This window comes from Pituophis catenifer, unplaced genomic scaffold (assembly GCF_029215685.1).
Source record: "Pituophis catenifer annectens isolate HBS135680 unplaced genomic scaffold, rPitCat1.0.hap2 SCAF_6, whole genome shotgun sequence".
Classification (NCBI taxonomy): Eukaryota; Metazoa; Chordata; class Lepidosauria; order Squamata; family Colubridae; genus Pituophis; species Pituophis catenifer.
Window position 1 is genome coordinate 58,847,162 of NW_027256886.1, and position 21,115 is coordinate 58,868,276.

Genomic DNA, 21,115 nt, shown 5'->3' on the forward strand with positions numbered 1-21,115 from the left:
AGCACCACAGAAAGGGTCAAAATTCACAAGAAAGCTATCCTTAGAAGAATAGTCTTCAGGCAGAGGGAACCATGTTTTTCAGCTGAGGGGGTTGTCCTCAGTTGTGTGCACTTTATCTTATTCAGCTGTCCTCAATAGCATCTTCTATATACTTATAGCTATCGTCCAGTTTGTAAGACTTTTTTTTGTGTGTTTGTGTAAATAAAATTATTTGTCTTATTAGATAAAAACAGTACTTTTAAAAGTCTGAGTTATAGATTAAATTTAAAAATAAATTAAAGTATAAGAAAATTACTATGGGAAGTGATGCTACACATAATGTTTATACACTTTATACAGTATTTTCTGCAAAGTACAAAAAGCTAAACAATTTACCTCATCAATTTACCACTTTTTTTGTCGTCGTTCCCCCAAAACAACTTATTAATGTCTTGAAACTGCAAATATTTAAGGATAGTGGCCAATACTCCAAGAGATAACATTTATTTTTCAGATTGTGATGTAGTTTTAAACAGTTTGTGTCAGCAACAAGGTTGCATGCATGTACATATGGGTAGGTTTCTAACTGTGTGCTCTGACCACTATTTTTTGAAACTATCCTCCACGGACATTACCAGTTTATATGTCTTCTACATAAGTTAAACAAGAAAATAAAATAAGACAAAAAGTCTTACCATAAACAAATGTCATGGATCAGATTTCACTAAAGATTTAGATGCCATACAAGATAAATAATTCGTGCTTTCAAAGGAAGCTGGGTAGCTGGGTTCCCTGTTAACAGTCTTAAACTTTCTAAGCAGGCAAAACTGATTTTTACACTTTTACTACAATGCCAGAAATTGTCTAACAGAAGATGGAATGTTTATATGTTACCATGACACTTGTGATACCATTCTATCCTGAACAACAAGGCACAATCATTTTCTGTTGATTTATGTCAGGAAACTTTTAAAGCAGATGATCCTCCAAGTATGGAAATAAAACTAAAACAGAACTGATATCTGACTTATCTTTTCCTTCAGGACCAAAACATTTAGTAGATTAACATATTAATTGAATTAATTAGTAGATTAAGGTTATATCATAAATTAATGTAATACCCTATAATTTTATCAATATTTAGGTTTAAATGCCATTATTTCCAAATAATTATATAAAGAATTGCATGGCAAGGTAAGTCTAATGATAGTGATCAGTGCTTTACTTTTGATTTAAGCTCCCTTAAGATGTTTCCACATAGACTTGCCTTTGGAAAGTATTCTAAAGCTTCAAATAGTGAATAATACTACAGACTTGTAAAGTTCTAGATAGCACAAAGTACCACACTGATTATGTAAATAACCCCATGAACAGGTTTCAGTATGCATTAATGAAGATCATTTGCTAGTTAGCTAAGAAAATGGAGCCTATTTCAGCTATCGTTTGCTTAACATATCTGCAAAGGTCATAAATTTGAGGACTGGTTGCACAGTTACTTTTTCATCACCAGCTTAACTGTGAAGCTATAAACAAGGCAGTGGTTAACAAAAACCTGAAAAGGGGATTTCTTGCCAAGGTTTTGCCATCTAGAATTAGGGGTGCAACTCTTTCTCAAAGTTGGGACTGGTATTCCCCTTCAATGCATTTTTTCTCTCTTACTATTTTTGTAGTAAGAAAGAAGCAAAGAAATATGAGCTTTAAATACGGAAATGTCTGGCTCAAATTTTGTTTCATTCTGAAACTCACTAGAAACTCACTAGAATCTGACACAGTTTTTTTCACATAAAGCAGTCCTCTTTATTTAAGATGAATGTTTCTTTACAAATACTATAATATATATTTTAATAATGAGCAATTTATTACAAATTCTACAATACCTAGTCAAAATAAATAAACATTTATTTTTCATGGTTGCATTTGTAATTCTTAATATGGTTACTACTCTTTTTTACTCAGTCCTTAAATTATTCAGAAAATAGCGTAATCTTGATTAACCTAAAATTAAATATAACATGGAGCATGCTGGATTTCAAGGAAGAAATGGGTTACTTGTTCAGTAGCAAAATTTAGTAATTCTCTAGCTCATAGGAAATAGGGATGAACCAGAAGTTATACAAAAAGAAGAAGCTTTGTTGTCTTTTGTTCATTTCAAGAAAAGATAACTAAAAGAATACAATGAACAAGGAAAACAAGGAGTAATGCTTATTCCTTTTGTCATCAGTTGTTTCTCCTATTTCTGTCATTCTGCAAACGCCTTTTTAAAGAAGAAAATGTACATGAGGAAAAAGATTTTAAGGTTGGATAAGTCTGTTTAGCTTACTATAAAATACATTCTTTTCAGACAAAGGTTTATTCTTCCCCTTTGCACATGAGTTTATAAATCTTTTTTTTAAAGCTGGCATAAAATTAATATTTGTTCAAGTATGTAGTTTTCCACCCATATTCTGTTTTTTGGGGAAAAAATGCTTCCATGAGAGATGGTTTTGTGTGCACAGACATTTTCCTAACACATACTTTCGCTACCCTGTTTCTTGTATAGAGTTCTGCGTTGCCAAATTCAGAGATATGTTAAATAATAAAAAGTAATTATGTTCTGATTTAGCTACTAGGAAAGTATGCCTTAGGTTACTTTGTAATAAAGGGCAATGCAAAGAAAGATTGCCTTCTGCACTGATTTATATCCATTTTATATTCCAAAAATATTTTTTTAAGTAAAAATGAATACAGCTGCAGAGAAGAGTATAATAAATAGTTTGGACCCAAAGACATGCAGAATAGGATACATTATGATGATCTATTACAGACTGCTATCCCACACATATTAAGACAGTGAGGGTGAAGGTTTGTTCTCCGAGCTTGTGGGCTAGTTTCTGAACGTTTCATTACCAGGCTGGTAATGAAACATTCAGAAACAACCCAGAAGCTTGTAGAATGAACCTTCACCCTCATCCTACACCCGAGCTGCAGATATTCACCACTATTGCAAATATTAAGACAGTACTGAGTGTTGCCATATAACAGTAAAGGTTTCCCCTGTCCAATTGTTTCTGACTCTAGGGAGCAGTGCTCATCTCTGTTTCTTGGCTGAGAGAGCCAGCGTTGTCTGAAGACATTTTCCGTGATCATGTGGCCAGCATCACTATATTTCAGAGGCGCACAGAAAGCTGTTACCTTCCCACTGAAGTGGTACTTATTAATCTACTCACATTCACATGCTTTCGAACTGGTAGGCAGGAGCTGGGGCAGGAATGGGAGCTCATCACGTTGTACAATGCTTAGGTCTCAAATCCAGGTGATGGAATGAATGATGGAGTGAATTATTGAATATATTCACATGACAGAACCGACCATTATTTTTCTTTGCAACATACTTATTTGTATTTATTTATGCAATTTTTACAAGTAACTCAAGATGATAAACATACCTAATACTCCTTGCTCCTACTATGTTCCTCACAACAACCCTGTGAACTCTTCTTTCAAGATGCAATACAAAATTGTAGATTGATTTTGTAAGTATAAACAAACCACAGTTGTGTGGCAGGAAAATAAATAGTAAGCCTAATAGTAAGAGGTTGTGCCTATCATTAATTTCAGCAGAAGATGACTTGTAACTTTTTTTTATAAATTGAATTTTACATTTAGATTTACAGAGGGCAGAAAAACTTAGCCTTAAAGCTTAAATACTAAATTGTATTTTTATTTCCTTGGTGAAAAAAGTAATCACTTTTGTATATGTATTTATATGTACACACATAGCACAATGCAGAGACAAGATTCATAAAGTAATAATGGAAGCAGCAAATACAAAATCATACCTGGTTCATTATCTGCAAATATAATCAAAATAAATAAATGTAGTGAAAATGTTTATGTATTCTTTCTATGGACAGAATAGGCTAGGCAGCCACTCTAGTTTATTCAAGAAATCAGAAACCTGTTGCTTAGCAACAAAAAGCCCTCACAATTGTGTATTCTCTCCCATATGCAAGAGGAGAGAGAAGGGGGAGGGAGGGAAGAAGGGAGGGAGAGGGAGGGAGAGAGAGAGAGAGAGAGAGAGAGAGGGAGGGAGAGAGAGAGAGCTGATGAAGTCAGAAACTACTATCATGTAAAGACACTGTGTATTTGTAATGCAATTAGCTTCTCTTCTACACAGAATCCAAGGAGGGAAGTGTAAAGTTTGGGGAGCTAGTAATCCAGAAGGGACCAATCCAAGCCATAACCCTATTAACATATAGAACACAACTGAGACTAAATTAGATTGTATAGGGCAATTTATTTTCAATTTCACAGAAATTAATTCATAAATCCTTTTCATTGAGTTTCATACCAATTTATTTTTTTAAGAATGTCAAGTTGTATTTTTAAAATATTTTTTCATAATGTCCACCATAATATATTTGTACTGACAATGACTATCACATAATTTGAAGCTGGGTGACCTTATATAAATACACTTTCAAGTATGAACCAGTTAATTCACTGCTGAATGCAGACCAACTCTTCAATCATCTCTAAATTTTTGCAGATCTTTGTTGAGCATATTTTTGGAAATTTATTCTATTTATCATCTGAATAAAGAGATTTGTTGGAGTCAGAAGGGAAGGGATGGGATGGGATGGGATGGGATGGGAAGGGAAGGGAAGGGAAGGGAAGGGAAGGGAAGGGAAGGGAAGGGAAGGGAAGGGAAGGGAAGGGAATACAAGAACAAATAACATTCAAAACATGGATTAGGGGATCAGCTGTTTTCTGATCAGATGCAAGAGCAATAAACAGATGCAAAATAAAAGGTATTTATGAATGTTCAGGACTATATTTACATACCCTAAATATAGCAGTGCCACAGTTTTTTGAGACTTTCTTGTGAAATATTTCATAGAAAAACAAGTTAAAAGCCTAAATCTCTTATCAGATTTATTAAATTAAACTTTAAAAATTGGTTATACCTAATTCTTTGTCATTAGATCACTCTTTACTGCAAACACACATTAACTCATTTGTACTGAGATGGAATAGAAAATATTTCCATCAAAGAGATTTGTTTGAACTGGAAGCCAAGACACATTGGTAAAGAAGGGGAAGGATTACTGTCCCTTTTTATAGATTTATGCAAATTAGAACATAATAACATTTGCAACACAGGCATTTCATGGGATATAGTACATTACTATTGTTATATTAGACAGGAGACCACAATGCTTATCGCAGAGTAGTAGTTTGGCTGCCACTTCATCAGTTCTGTTGTAGGACACGCTTGGGCACTTCTCAAGGTGCACCTCAGAAGGGCGAGCTGGCTTTGCACCAGAAAAAAAGATAAGTGGCTTTTCCTGAAGCATCATCCTAGGCTTCCTCCCTTCCCCAGAGCCACCTCATAAATGGGCGCTGCAACCAGGAAGGTTCAGAGCTGGCAGAAATCTGACTGTCTGCACAGAGCACCAAATCTTTTCCCCACCAAAGCGCTACCTATTTATCTACTTGCATAGAACATGCTTTCAAACTGTTAGGTGGACAGAAATTGAAGTGAGTGATCTCACACCAACATGCAGCGCTAGAACTCGAATCATTGGAGCAGAGACCATCTCCAGCTTCATTAAGCCACTGAGTCATGTCACCTCTATAGTACTTTATGAGCCTAGATTGAGATTTTGTATTTGGCATATTTTTTTCTATTATTTTTATATGGATATTACTGTTTTTCTGCTTGTTAGCTACCCAGGCCACTAGATGTAACTATGAGATAAGGAATGTTGTTTATTTGTAGGGAATTCCTTTCTTTCTCTTCCTGGTATATGTTCCCAGTTTATCAGCATTCCTTAAACTTCTAAATGTCCTTATGGCTGAGCTGACAGTTTTGGTTTCTCTGGCAAAATGTTTTTGTAATGATACTGTTGTTGCCCTACAACCAGTGCTTTATTTTGCCTAGTAAGATGTATTTGGTTTACAAGCTTTTAACTTTGCCCTCAAATTCACCTTCAAGATACAGAATGCAGATAACTGAACAATAAAAGTACCATTTGGCTTCTAATTTTTAGTGAAGTGTCCAGATTTATGGATTTGTTACTAACTTTATATTTTAATTAAAATGTCAGGCATTCTATCATGGAGTAGGACTAATTATATCAGCTACCTACCTTTTTCAGTGAAAAATCAACTGAATTTCAATGTTTACAATTAAAAGCTTTATGCAAAGATGCAGGGCTATATATCAGTAAATTAACATTCATAATACAGTAAATGTATAGATGGATGAATATCAGTTTTGACTCATATTTGTAGGGCTTTGAACTGGTTTGACTTTATTCATTCTTTTTAAGTATTTTTATTGAAAATTTTGACTACAATAGCAAAAGCAAATACAAACTAAACTCAGAGGAAAAAAAGAGAGAAAGAAGAAATAAAAATTGGGAGAAAAGAAAAAAGTTACAGAATTGATAAATTGATAAATTATGAAGTTCAGCATCCTAGTCTGAGGGGAAGGAAATGGGGGAAGTACAGCAGAAGAAAAAATTCTTAAGATTTTTCTGGTGTCCTTCTATGTGCAGACTCTTCTTCATTATTCTTCATTTTATAGGCATTCTCTCCTCTGCTTTTTTTTAAAGGTTTTGATGCTACCTGTTTTCATATCTTGGCCCATCCATCTCAGAAGGTCTTTATCCATATAAATTTATTTGTATTCTTTTAATTGTTTTATGAAGTTCATTTTTGACACATCCCAAGATGCAAAGATGCTGCTAAAGGGCAGTATGGAGTAATTTAGAGAATGCATCCAAAATCTGAGGTCCATGACTACCATTAAATTAAAAATTGGCAAATTTGTGGTTGCTTCAGTGCTGCCACACTGCTATGTCACTACCCAGAATTTCATTAGATTGGTCCTACCTTAGCCCTCCAGAGGCCAGAGAGACTTGTCTCACCATCAGCTGCTGGAAGCAGCTGTGGTCAAGGTGACAGAAAGTTGGAAATTGCTCCTTCTCACACTGCTTTTTTGCCCTTGTTCATTCTGGTTCTCTGTTTAGATAAGGAAACATCTCTGAAACAATGACCCAATGAGTCCTGGTTTGTTTTTGCGTACTAACATGCAGAAACTAGTGAACAGGTCTCAAATATCATTCTTGATTGTGAGCCTATATGTACTGTTCTAAGTGAAACTGTGATCTTGCATACTCAACCTCAAAAGAAAAGTGAGAATAGGAAATATAATTGTAAAGTTATAAACATGGATTTTGGGGTAGTTGTGTTAGAGGAGGAGATTCACTTGCTTCTCGCCATTTAATACCCAGAGATTTCTGTTGAAGGATATTCTTGACCAACAATTATTAAGATAAAGGGCATATAAAAGAATTCAAATGAATTTAATTTAGGATTTAAAGATTTTAGTACAAAATTTAATTTTAAAAGTTATTTAAAAATGGAACAGAAAGGAAGGCAATGGAAGCAAGTTCAACAATTGTTATATTATTTACTACAAAATCTGAAGAGACCCAGTTTTGACTTATACCGCAACTGAGCCTACAATTTTAGTTGTCAGTTATTGTGGCCATAAATCACATGATTGGACTTGATTTTATGACTATTTTTATAATGGTCATTAATTGAGTCACCACAGTCATTGAGTGAATCACTTGGTCATTATGTGAATCACATAGTTGTAAATCCAAATCCAGCATATCTAGGAAGTGTTTTTTGCAAAAAAAAAATTCACAAAAATATATCAAAATGTGATCGCATGAATTCAGGGCCCTGCACCGGTTGTAAATGTAAGTTGGTTACCAAGTACCCAAAATGCAGAGGTGGTGTGGCAGTCATAACTTTGAGGATGACTCATAAGTGACTTTTTTCAAGTCTATTGTAATTTCAAATGGTCATGAAGTGATCAGTCGAGGGCTACTTGTAGTAGTTAAGGCACCAGACTGAAAACAGGGAGAGGATGCATCAGTTGCGTGATTTTGGCCAGTCACTCTCTCTTACCCTCAGGAAGAAGGTAATGTTGATCCACTTCTGAAAATGTTGCTAAAAAAATCTACAGACTAATCCAGACAGTCACTAGGAGTCAAGTCTGATTTGAAGGCGTGAGCATGCATGCACACACACACACACGGACACACACACCCAAAAAGTGAACTTTCAGGTTCTTAAAGTTTAAATGTTTTATTGGTTACTTTTTCCAAATATTTATTCAGTAGTCCACAATTGAAAGTCTAAGAATCACTGGCTTAAAACAGGGACGAACCAGTTTGTAACCATTTTCAAAATGGTGCCCAATGGGCAGTTAATGTCTCCCTGCAATGGTTTTACGATAACATGTTTGATAATTGCAAGTAAAGACAAGTAGTCTGGTGTAATGGTTAAAAATTCCAGGCTTGAAACCAGGAGATTCAAAAGCTCTACAACTGCCTTAAATATGAAGACCACTGGATGATTCTAACCAGTCATTTTTTCTTAGCCTTAGGAAGCAAAGTCAAACCACTTCTGAATACATTGCCAAGAAAAATAAATGCATGGATTAGTCCAGGAATAAGGAATGATTCAAAGTTATACACATAAAATAAAATTGAAGATGAAGAGTGTCCTTATTGTATAGTCTTTGAGCACTGATAAATCTGGTGGAATGAATGATTTGTCATGAATTATACATCTATTATAGCTTCCTATACACGCTAATATTTTCAAAATGATTTGCTAAAGACTACCAGTATCCAACTATGAATATTTTAATGATGTCATATGAGCCTTTAGTTATTTTTTTGCTTCTGTTTTTATTTATTTTTTGCTAATGTAAATGGAACCTGACTTTATATAAATTAACTACTAAAAGGCAATTTTTAATATACCAAAAATACTAATATCTCATTAATGTTTGTTAACAGTTACTGCTCTGCGCATGCGCAAGATGGCAGCTTCCCTGTGATCCGGGTGATCCTCGGGGGGGTGATTATGGCTCCAGGGGGCCTCTGGAGGGCTGAATTTCGACCGCTGCAGCCCTGGCCCAGCTGGAGGAGTGTTGGGGCTCTCTGTTGAGGGGTCTCCGGCCTCTTAGAGTGTCCTTGAGGCTTGCGGAGACCGTAGGACGGCGAGAGCGGCCCGAAGGAGGAGGGCGGCGGCGGATTTTTCTTGCGAAGGCGGCAGAGCCAGGATGACGGCGCCGGCGCCGCGGCGGCGGCGATGCAGCACCCTCGCTGGGATCCTCGCCAACCCAATCCGCCCTGGACATGTGCTAGGGGCGGAGGGGGGGGGCGAGGTAGGGACGGGGAGGCTGGCAGCGGCGGCGACGGCGATGCTGGCGGCGTGGAAATGGCGGCCGCCGGGACAAGAAAGAAGCCGCCATAGTTTGGTGCGTGGGAGCGTCGGAGAGGTTGGCAGCCGCTCACTGGCCGTTTTGGATCTCCTGGGTGACCGTGGGGCGTTGTTTTGGCCCCTCGGTCATCCCAGAGGCCTCCATGTGGACTTATGGAGGCTGGGCGAGGTTGGGCGAGGCAAGCAGCATGGCTGCAAAGAAGATCTGGGAGGGGTAGGGGAGAGCTGGACTATGACTGAGGGGTTTTCCCCCTATGGAGTTTGTTGCCTCTGCTCTCCTTTTCGCTCTCCCCCCCCCCTGTATGTGGTGATGTCATGCTGGGTATGCCTGCTGAACAATTCATCTCCAGGTCTAGGTGCCATCTTGACCTCCCCGGAGGTAATGACGGTTATGATCTCCGCTATTTGAGCCTGCTTGGACTTTGTGGACTGACCTGATCCCATTCTTTCCCTCCATTGAATGGAGGTTTACATCTGGGGATTCAAGTCGTGGTGGAGTGGGTCTATAACTACTGTCTCAATTCCGGCCTTCTGGACGATCGTGGTTGACCAGCCGCCGTGAGAGGGGGGCTGGGTCACCCCTGCCGGATCGAAACAGCATTTTACTCCCGCCATTGCCGTGAGAGGGCACTGAGGTCTCACATGCTCCAATGGAACTCTATTGAAATCTGGCATTCCACTCCTTCTGACTGTGTTAACATCAAATTGGCCCCTGGCTATTGGCCATGAATTATCACCTCCCTTGACGTTGATGTATTCGGGGAATGACCTTCGTGCCCTGCGAGACTCCCCCCTCTCGCAGGCTTGGCCCTCTTCGTTATCGAGGGCCTATCTTGATGACGGGCGTTGGAGCCCCGAGAGATGGCATGCGGCTAAGAAGAGTTTGAGGGGTTTTTTAAGTGGGTTTTTTAGTGGGTTTTTAACAAAAATTTTAAGGGGTTCGGGGGGGATTAGGGTGGGTTCTGGGGGAAATCCACTGGGTTCAAGACCAGCCTTAGCGAAGGGCTGCGACACTAGGGACGCAGAACCGGAGGTCGGGGAGGGGGTTGGAGTTCGATTTGAAGAGGGCTGTTCCATCAGCATAGTGAGTGGGAGGGGCAGATATGGCGGAAGCTGGGGACCATATCATGTGCGGGGAATGCGCACTCGCTATCTTAGAGCGATTGCGCACTCCGGCCCCCAATGCTTTTCTTGTTCCCCAGGCTGTCCAGATTCTCAGGGCCAGAGCCTCCGGCTGATGCTGTGCAATGCCAGGTCCGTTGTTAATAAAGCCCCCCTCATTCACGATCTTATTCAGGAGGGGGAGGCGGACCTGGCGGGCATTACGGAGACCTGGTTGGGCCATGAGGGGGGAGTCCCCCTCGTGGATATATGCCCACCAGGCTTCCGTGCATTTCATCAACCGAGGGCTCAGGGCAGGGGCGGGGGGGGTGGCGGTTATTATAAAGGAAGGTCTAGATCCAAGGGAGACCACTGTTCCACAGATAGCCGGATGTGAGTCCCTCTTTGTGAAGTGGGGTCATGGAGTACAGATGGGCTTGTTGGTCACGTACCTGGCTCCCTGCCACGTGGCAACGGCCCTGCCCGAGCTCCTTAACGTTATAGCCGAGGTGGCGGTGGCTACCCCCAGACTTGCCATCATGGGGGACTTTAACCTGCCATCCATCGGTGAAACGTCTGAGGTGGCTCGAGAGTTCATGGCTTCCATGACGGCCATGGACCTTACTCAGTTAATTCATGACCCCACTCACACAGGGGGACACACTCTGGACTTAGTTTTTGTCTCTGGTCAGTGGTTGAGTGGCCTTGATATAGGGGATATAGTCATCGAACCCTTGTCATGGTCTGACCACTCGCTCCTTCGACTGGACTTTCTAACCGCTGCACCCTGCCGCAGGGAGGCGGGACCGACAAGGTGGTTCCGCCCCAGGCGCCTGATGGACCCTGACAGGTTCCAGATGGAGCTTGGGCCATTTCCTGAGATTCTGGCTCATGACTCGGCGGAAGACCTGGTGGCCGCCTGGGACAGTGCGGCTGCCGGGGCCTTGGACCGAGTCGTGCCTTTGCGGCCTCTGACCCGGCACCGAACTCACCTAGCTCCTTGGTTCTCCGAGGAGCTTAGAGAGATGAAGCGCCGGAAAAGACGCCTGGAGAGTAGCTGGAGGACCAGCCGCTCCGAATCTGACCGAACACGGGTGAGGTCTCATATTAAGACCTACCTAGTGGCGATAAAAGCGGCGAAAACTAGCTATTTTGCCGCTCTTATCGCGTCATCAGATAATCGCCCAGCCACCCTGTTTAGGGTGACCCGCTCCCTCCTCCATCTGGAAGTGCGGGATGACCCCTTGCAGGGTCGAGCTGAGGATTTTGTGCAATATCTGTATGACAAAATCGCTCAGATTCGAGAGGGGCTGGCCTCTGACTGGGTATGTCCGGACGGGATGACTGAGGCAGGTCTTGAGAGTGTTATCTGGGGGGAGTTCGATCCTGTGACTCCCGAGGACATGGACAGGATCCTGGGACGGCTGAACGCGACCACATGTTTATTGGACCCGTGTCCCTCCTGGTTGGTACTGGCCTCCCGGGAGGTGACGCGAGGCTGGCTCCAGATGATTGTTAACGCTTCTTTGGGTGAGGGGGTCCTGCCGGCCGCTTTGAAAGAAGCGGTGGTGAGGCCCCTCCTCAAGAAGCCCTCTCTGGATCCGGCTGTTTTGGCTAACTATCGTCCAGTCTCCAACCTTCGCTTCGTTGCGAAGGTTGTTGAGAGTGTGGTGGCGCAACAGCTTCCCCGGTACCTGGATGAAGCTGTCTATCTAGACCCGCTCCAGTCCGGCTTCCGGCCTGGGCACAGCACGGAAACGGCATTGGTCGCATTGGTGGATGATCTCTGGAGGGCCCGGGATAGGGGTCATTCCTCTATCCTGGTCCTGTTAGACCTCTCAGCGGCTTTTGATACCATCGACCATGGTATCATGTTGCACCGGTTGGCGGGGTTGGGGGTGGGAGGCACCGTTTTGCGGTGGTTCTCCTCCTACCTCTCCGACCGGTCGCAATCTGTGTTGACAGGGGGGCAGCGGTCGACCCCGAGGCACCTTGCTTGTGGGGTGCCACAAGGGTCGGTACTCTCGCCCCTTCTGTTCAACATTTATGTAAAGCCGCTGGGTGAGATCATCCGTGGCTTCGGGGTGGAGTTCCATCAATACGCTGATGACACCCAGCTGTATATCTCCACCCCAGGCCACCCCAATGATGCCCTTGAAGTGTTGTCCCAGTGCCTGGAGGCCGTGCGGGCCTGGATGGGGAGAAACAGGCTCCAACTCAACCCCTCCAAGACCGAGTGGCTGTGGCTTCCGGCGTCCCGATATAGCCAGCTGACGCCATCGCTGACTATTGGGGGTGAATCACTCGCCCCCACGGAGAGGGCTCGCAACTTGGGCGTCCTCCTGGACGCACGGCTGTCCTTGGAAGATCATTTGACGGCCGTGGCCAGGGGGGCTTTTTATCAGGTTCGCCTGATACGCCAGTTGCGTCCCTTTCTAGATCGGGACTCCCTACGCACAGTCACTCAGGCCCTCGTCACCTCCCGCCTGGACTACTGCAACGCTCTCTACATGGGGCTCCCCCTGGGGTGCACCCAGAGGCTCCAGCTGGTCCAGAACGCGGCCGCGCGGGGGATCATGGGGGCGACGAGGCGCTCCCACGTGACACCTCTCCTGCGCGAGCTGCACTGGCTCCCGGTGGTCTTCCGGGTGCGCTTCAAGGTGTTGGTGACCACCTTTAAAGCGCTCCATGGCTTAGGGCCGGGGTACTTACGAGACCGCCTTCTGCCACCAATAGCCTCCCACCGGCCAGTACGCTCACACAGAGTGGGCCTCCTCAGGGTGCCGTCCGCCAGGCAATGTCGGCTGGCGACCCCCAGGGGGAGAGCCTTCTCTGTGGTGGCGCCTACCCTCTGGAACACCCTCCCCCCAGAATTACGCATAATAACAGACCTCCGGATTTTTCGTCGGGCCCTAAAAACCTATTTATTCCAACAAGCTGGGCTGGCTTGACCAAATTTTTTAATTTTTAAATTGATTTTAAATTGGAAATGGTTTTAATTCGGCCAAAACATTTAATTATTTTAAATAGTTTTTTAGATTCACCATGTTTGTATATATGTCTTGTTTTTACCTTGGCTGTGCACCGCCCTGAGTCCTATTTTGGAGAAGGGCGGTATAAAAATTTAATTAAATAAATAAATAAATAAATAAACAGTTCAAAATTCTAATCTTGAGAAGAATTCCTTTATGACATAATTTAGGTTGGAAGATATAACTATTTTTTATTGCAGACGTTTCTTAGAATTACCTGAAATCATTATTTTTAGTTGTCTATATTTCATAATATTTTCATTGTGTCAAATAATAAGCAAGTACTATGATGCTAACAGAATGTTAAGAATTTTCCTTTGTTTTACATTTTTAAAAAGCTATGAATTTATATTTTTTACATATTCATTATTTCTTATTGCTTAATATACTTCTACCCTGGCATTTAGAAGAAATCTCACAACTTATATTTTTAATGAATTGGAAATGGCAAAATATTATCATTTCACATTTTCCAGGAAAGCTAAAGTCATAATTAATTAATTCAATTTTATATTGCCAGACGCCCAATGGTTGCTAAATTGCTAGTCTAAAAAACTGGATTATATAAAAGAAGGCAAAGGAACAAAGAATGAAAAGCAGAATTCTTCTGTTTCATTTGAAAAACAGAAGTGACTAAGAGGAGTTCTTGGATTACACAATATGCATAGAAACTATGGAGCCATCACTGAAAAATCCCTGATCTTGATATTTGATAACTGAAGAGAGCATGTGAAGATGATCTTAGAAACCACATGGGTTATTAAGGATGTAGACAATTATTTTCAAATTTGATTCCAAATTTCTCTGAAATTTAATAAATAATATTAGCATGAGTATAAGATGGTTTATTTATTTTTCTACCACAATACCTGCCCTGTGGAACAACCTTTCCTTTAAAATTCTGGCCATGCTGGTTTTTCTGAAAGTCTGAAGGCTTTCCCCAAATGCCTTAAGGCCAGGATGTTAATGGAGTTAAGTTTGTGTTTTTGCCTTCGTTGATTGAGGACATTTTTAGTCAGCATGTTAGATTCTTTTTCTATTGTTTTATGTGGATATTACTATTTTTCTACTTGTTTGCTACCCAGAATTATTTGATGAATGACCTTACACAGTTGCATCATAAATAAAGACTTACACAGTTGCATCATAAATAACGACTGTGGCATATAGTTCTATGCCACAATCCCAGAAGTTCTAGGCAGCTAACAATAAAGAATTTTTAAAACCTAAATTCCATATAAATGATCAAATCAGGTAAACAAAATACTCATCTTTCCTTATATTTAACATGTAGTGTCCCCCCACCACCACACAAACTTAGAATATTCTTTTGCCACTGTTTAAATGGTACATCACTTGACAAAACAGGTATTATCTGAAACAAAAACATCAGGACTTCTGGTTGACATCGTGGCAAGATTGGATGTGAGGAGCAGGTCTCCGTGTTCCCGTGCAGAGTTCTCCCCATTGAAGGGCTCCAAAAGGAGCTAAAGCCACCATGTAGGAGTGGTGAAGAAAAGTGGGGCACCCTGCAGGTCGCGGAGAGCAGCAACTCTCCTGCTTGACCAAGGGCTTCTTCCCTCTCATCCACGACGAGAAGAGGCAGCCATCATGGCTGCCAGAAAGCTGGGACAGCCAAGGCAACAAAGAAATGTGCAGGAGTTGTGTAGATGAACAGTGACTGGAGCTGGGTGAGAAGATTCCTTTTTTATTTAGACCCTAACCTTAAACAAAAAAAAACAAAAAAAACAAAAAGAGGAAAAGAGACTCTTAGAACTATTTCTTAAAGAAGCGAACAACCATAGAGAGAAAAATCCTAGATCCAAAAGAAAGGAACTAAGGGGAGAAAAACTAAAGATTTTTTAAAACATAGAAAATTGGATTTTTAAACTGGGTAGGTGTTGTTTTGTAAAGGCATTATAAAATGCTGGAACTATCTACTTGAATCTACTTGACTAGCCAACTCTGCTTCCATAAATTGAACTAAATTTGGATTAATCGATTTATCAGACTGAAACAACGCTGAAACCTAAGTTGAGGGTGCCATCTACTGGTGAATGGAAAATATACCATACCCCTACAAGACTAGGAAAATTCTTGAGAAGAGAAATAAACAACATTTATGTGGAGGACTGTGGTGATATTACTGTTCTATAAATATCTACTTTATGATTACTGGAGACTCTATTGTGAGAATAAGGAAGACTCTTAAGTAAAGTAAAGTGACTCTTGATTTGTGGAAGCTGCTTGGACTACTTAAATGGAACTGATTAATAATCCTGAGATGTAAAGAACTATTATTAATGAATTTTCTGAGGAGCAACATTGGACTTGAATATATTGTTTTTGGACTTGAGTAAGAGTGGGACTTATTAAAATAGACAAGATGCTCCATCAGGGAGAAATGAGTGAGATTTCAAGAGATGTTTCAAAGCATTAGGGGTACTATGACAAAGAATCACAGAGAGATAAAGAACCTAATGCAAGACATAAATGGGAAAATAGAAAATATGCTACAACTGATAATGAATGAAGATCAAAGAGCCCAGGAAAGAGAGAAGGCGGCAGAAAGAATGGAGGAAAAGATAGAACAGACAAACCAGCAAACAAAGCAAGAAGATGAGAAGGAGAAGATGATAAAGATAATAATGACTGATGAAATAAACCAAGGGAAAAAGAACTTTAAGAGATTTAAAAATGGAATTGGATAACCTGGAAGATACTTTTGAAAAGGAGATAGGGGTTTGGTGGACACTCTGGAGACCTGGTAGTTTAGGAGGATAGAGATGGGAGAAATATTCAGACTGAATGGTGAAGACACAAATGCTCATAGAGACAAAGATCCAAGAGAGGAGTATGGGAGGCAAGCCAAAAAACGAATAAGAATTGAAGTATTAAAACGGGCAATAGATGATGGCTAGAAAGGAATTATTATTACTTTTTTCTTTTTTCTAATATAATGATGGCCTGATTAAAAACTAGAATAGAGATAGAAATAAGAATACACACCTTTATATAAAGCAATAGTTAGATGGAAAGATTGGAGGATGAAAGATGGTATTACTAGGTATGTTTAAATAATAGGATGACTGGTACTCGAATGGCGTATTATGACTTTGAACAACCAAATAATGAAGGACTATTTCTTAATATAAACAAGTGTATTAACACTAGGATTACTAATGGTGGCCTGACTAGAAGTTAGAATAGAAGTAGAAATAAGAAATAGGGAGAATATTAGCAGATATATTTTTATATAATAGAATATAAGTAATAAGTAATTGATTAGATGGAAAGATCAGAGGTTGAAATATGGTATTACTCTGTTCGCTTAATAATATCACTGATATTAAAATGGAACATTGAAATATTGAATAACTACTCTAAAACAATCATGGATATCAATACTAGGATTATATAAGTCTGATTAATGTAATAATTCTTACTATTATTATCATTGCTATTTATATCAAAATGAATTATACCCAGAGGCCACACTGTTCATGTACTGATATTGATGTATATTTAAAAATAAAAATGCAATAAAACATTAAAAAAAAATCAACCATCATTTGAGGCAAGACATTTTGTCACAGAAATTATTTCCAGCAATGACTATAGTTTCTTTCATCTTAATATGTCTTTTTTACTTCATTCCATGTCTTAACATAGTCATTTTGAAATAACATATAATTCATATTTATCATAGTGATACTCAGTTTGTTTGTTTGTTTGTTTGTTTGTTTATAGATTTTATTTATTTATTTATAAAATTTATTGGCCACCCATCTTATAATTTTCTTTTCAATCTTAAAATCCATTTTATTCAGCAGTTCTGTTTGATCCTCTATTTTTATGTTTTGTTAACATCTTTTTCTTCTGTTTACTGATCTGCTAATGTACCAAACTCCAAAACCAACATGAAGTCATCTGCAAAAGCACTTAACCTATGAGTTTTTTTTAAAAAAAATTATTCCTACAATCCTGTTATCTTCTCTTATAGGTATATTCAGTATTTCAAGAACCAAAATGAGCCATAGCGTAGACAATGAGCATTCCTGACTTGTTCCTTTTTGTACCTCACAGGGCTTTGTTAGATCTCCATTAATTATTTGTACTTTCTGTGAAGTATAAATCAATTTTCAAAATTCATCCAAAACTTTGAACAAAAAGTCCAGTTCAAATTGTCAAAGGTCTTCTCTGCATTTGAGAAAATGAATGCTGCTTGCTTTTCATTACGTTGTTCCAAATATTTCAAAATGTTCAACACATTTCTAATATTGTTCATAACTACCTGTTAGGTAAAAACCTACATAGATCATTATGAATAAATCCTTGCAAAATTATTTTACCCTGTCTTCTAGAATTGTTGTAAACAACTTGCAGTCTTTATTCAATAATGATATTGATCTATAGTCTTGTTAAAGTCAAATCTTGTCTTTCTTTAAGTATTAGTGTTATATTGGCCTTTTTCCAACTCTCTGGCATCTTCCCTGTAAAATAAAGTTCATTATATAAAGGTTATAAACATTCATCCTTATAACATTTATAATAGAAACCTGATAATCCACCTGGTCCAGGCACTTTCCATGGTTTAATATTATTTTATAGCTTCCCTTATTGGTATAGGTCTATTTATAATCTGTTTCTGTTTCTCTGTAATCCTTGGTAAGTTTTATTTCTTTAAGTATTCATCTATTTTCTCTGGAGAGATGTCACTTCCTTTATACAAGTTGGAATAATGTTGATAAAATGCTTTTTGCATAGCCACACTGTTAACAAACTAGCTGCCTCTTGTAATTTCAATGTCATTTTTTCTTTTTCTTTTCATAATATTATACACCAACCACTTCCCTTGTTTGCAAACTCAAAGGTTTTTTGCTTCACATTTTTATTTCCATTTCTTTTACTCTTAACATAGATAACTGCCATTGTAGAAGCTTAATTTGTTGAAAAATACTTATCTTCTCTGGAAATTTCTTTATTTTTTTTCTCTTTATCTCATCCACAGTAGCTTGTGTTTTCTCTTGACTCTTCTTTTTTAAATTCACTATTCTGTTGTATGAAATAACCTCTAATAAAAGGTTTATTTGTGTTTCAAATTATTCTTAAAGCGATATTTTTATTTACATTATTTTCCCAAAAAAATCTTTTTACAATCATCTACTACTGCTTTTTTTTTACAGCAGATATTTCATTTAGTCTCCATCTAAATAGGATTTCCTTTTATAAATCACAGGATTATGATCTAAAAAAATCTTTGGTAATAATCTGAAAACTTAGTAGCTAAATTCTTTGAAATCAAATTTATTCTTGAAAAGAATATATGTCTTTGAGAAAAGTATGTGTAATCTCTTGAATTGCCATTTTTTTCTGTCTCCATATATCAACAAGCCATAAACTGTCCATCAAATCAAAGAAAACTTTTCATATTGTAATATTTTCTCAGAAAATATTGTGGAAAGATTACAGTTTAAGTGATAAAATACATAAACTGTAGCAAGTTCAATATTTAAAAATATTTTAATATTTTTCCAGAAGATCACTCCATTCCAATCCTCAATCAAATACCAATGTTCATATGAAAAAGCCATTATTCTCTCAATAAGTCCTTTATATATCAGTACTTTATCTTTATTTGAGGCATAAATTCCCAATATCAGAGTTTTAGTCTCATGCAAATTAACTTCCAGTCCAACAAATCTATCAATGCTCTCCACTCAAATCCCTCAGAGGCAGTCCAGAAGGATATTATATTTAATAGTATCAAACGTCACAGAGAGATCACGGAGAACTAGGATGGATGCACTCCCCCATTCTTCACAGATCATCAACAAACACAACAAATGCAATTTTCTGGCTTGAACCCTGATTCTCAACAGTTCAAATAATCTACTTCCTCTAGAACTCTCTGATTCAGTTTCTCCACAGCCTTTCCTAAAAACAGATGGTGAGAGACAGTTCCAAAATGGTATAAGATTGTTGGATTCAGTGAAAGCTTCACTCAGCCAAATTCCATAGCAATCAGAGAGTGATCTGACAAGACCTGACAAAGAGTGAAATTCAATGCCCACTGCTTTTGGATGATGTTCCATCTGTTCCCAAACTGAGAACAAATCTACTGCATCACTTTTCAATTGAGTTGGCCCCTCCAAAAATTGGAACAGATCCACAGTTGTCATGAGGGTTTTTAATACCTTCTGCTCAAGTGAAAGCAGGATGAAGTCCCCCAGTACATCATTCAGGGAAGGTCCACCAACAATCCAACAATCAGGTCCAAATGTATAGATAATATATCTTGCTACTTAGAGGGTAGCACTTCTGAATGCCAGCAGATGATGACATCCACTCTCCCCTATCCAGGAAGCATAGCTGGAGCTAAACTCAAAATCTAGTTGGGCAGATTTCCAAGAGGGGAATGCTATTCTCCCCTCTCATTTTTGCCTCAGTAATACTCCCTCCTACAACATTAAATCATGGATGAGGAAGAGGCATTTTGCAAATGGGTGTTTTGGCATGCTGTGGCTCAGCGGTTTTATTTGGAAAGATCTGAGTATTAGATTTTATTAGAATGTGTAGGAGTGTATTTGGGGTGGGTGCGTGATACTTGTTTTGGGCCCCTGAGCTGTTGCTGGAGGTTGAGAAATGGCTGACATATCCTGTTGAGAGAAAACAATGGGTCTCAATGCTGGAGAGCAGCTAGGGAAGAAAATGGTGCAATTTAAAATACAGTATGTTTTGACACAAATTTATGGATCAATCTTCATTATCTGTGATACCATCTGGTTCATAGTAAGCATAGTTCCAGAAACTAATTTTGCTACTTTGTAAATAATGTTTGGATTTAATGTTTTTTTTTAAAAAAAAAAAACATAAAATGAATTAGATCTGCCTACGAAGTTACTTAAAAGAGATGTTATTACTAGATATTGGGAATCTTTACAGAAGGAACAAACTAATAAAATGTGCATCACTGACTCAACAGATCTTGAGAGACAAGAGTATAGCCCTTTTGAATGGGTGATATTTACAAATCTTATCTTATATAATTGCAGAAAATACAACATTTAGCTTGGCTAGTAAAACTACATGTTGGTACATTGGAGGGAAGTCTTTGAAAAGGTAGAAACGAGAGCAGAATTTTTGATAACTTTCCCACCACATAGAACTACGCTATTTTGCTAAAATTGTTTTATTTATCAATGACCCAAACACAATTTTATACCTTATTTGATCTTTAGTTCAGGGGTGGGTTCTAAATTTTTTTACTACCGGTTCTGTGGGTGTGGCTTATTTTGTGCGCATGGCTTGTTGGGGGTAATGTGACTGGGTGGGCGTGGCCAACTTTTTTTTTTTTTAACTTTTAAAAGCATTTTTTCTACAATCTTAAGAGGTTGCAGAAAAAAATGCTTTTAGAAGCTTCTGATGGTCAGGCAAGCCAGCTGGGATCGCCAGAGGCTTTTGAAGGCATTTTTTTCCCCTACAACCTCTTTGGACGAAGAGGTTGTAGAAAAAATCCCTCCCAGAAAACTCTCTCAAAATGATAGAAATCTTTACAGGTACAGACCTGCATGCCATTTGAAAGCTGTACAATTGTTTTTCACTGAAAAGCCCAAGAGACCAAGGGTATAGTTTGGCTTTCCATTCAATAGAAAAAGCTTAAAATGATAAATGATGACCTCTGGCCATTTTCTATGATCTGAGAGCTT

The 21,115-nt window shown here is 39.1% G+C and overlaps 1 protein-coding gene across 1 annotated transcript in view; it reads right to left on the reverse strand.

The window, feature by feature from the left end:
- CUNH10orf90 (chromosome unknown C10orf90 homolog) overlaps positions 1-21,115 on the reverse strand; it is a 168,949-nt gene that overhangs the window by 70,907 nt on the left and 76,927 nt on the right. The window lies entirely within an intron of this gene.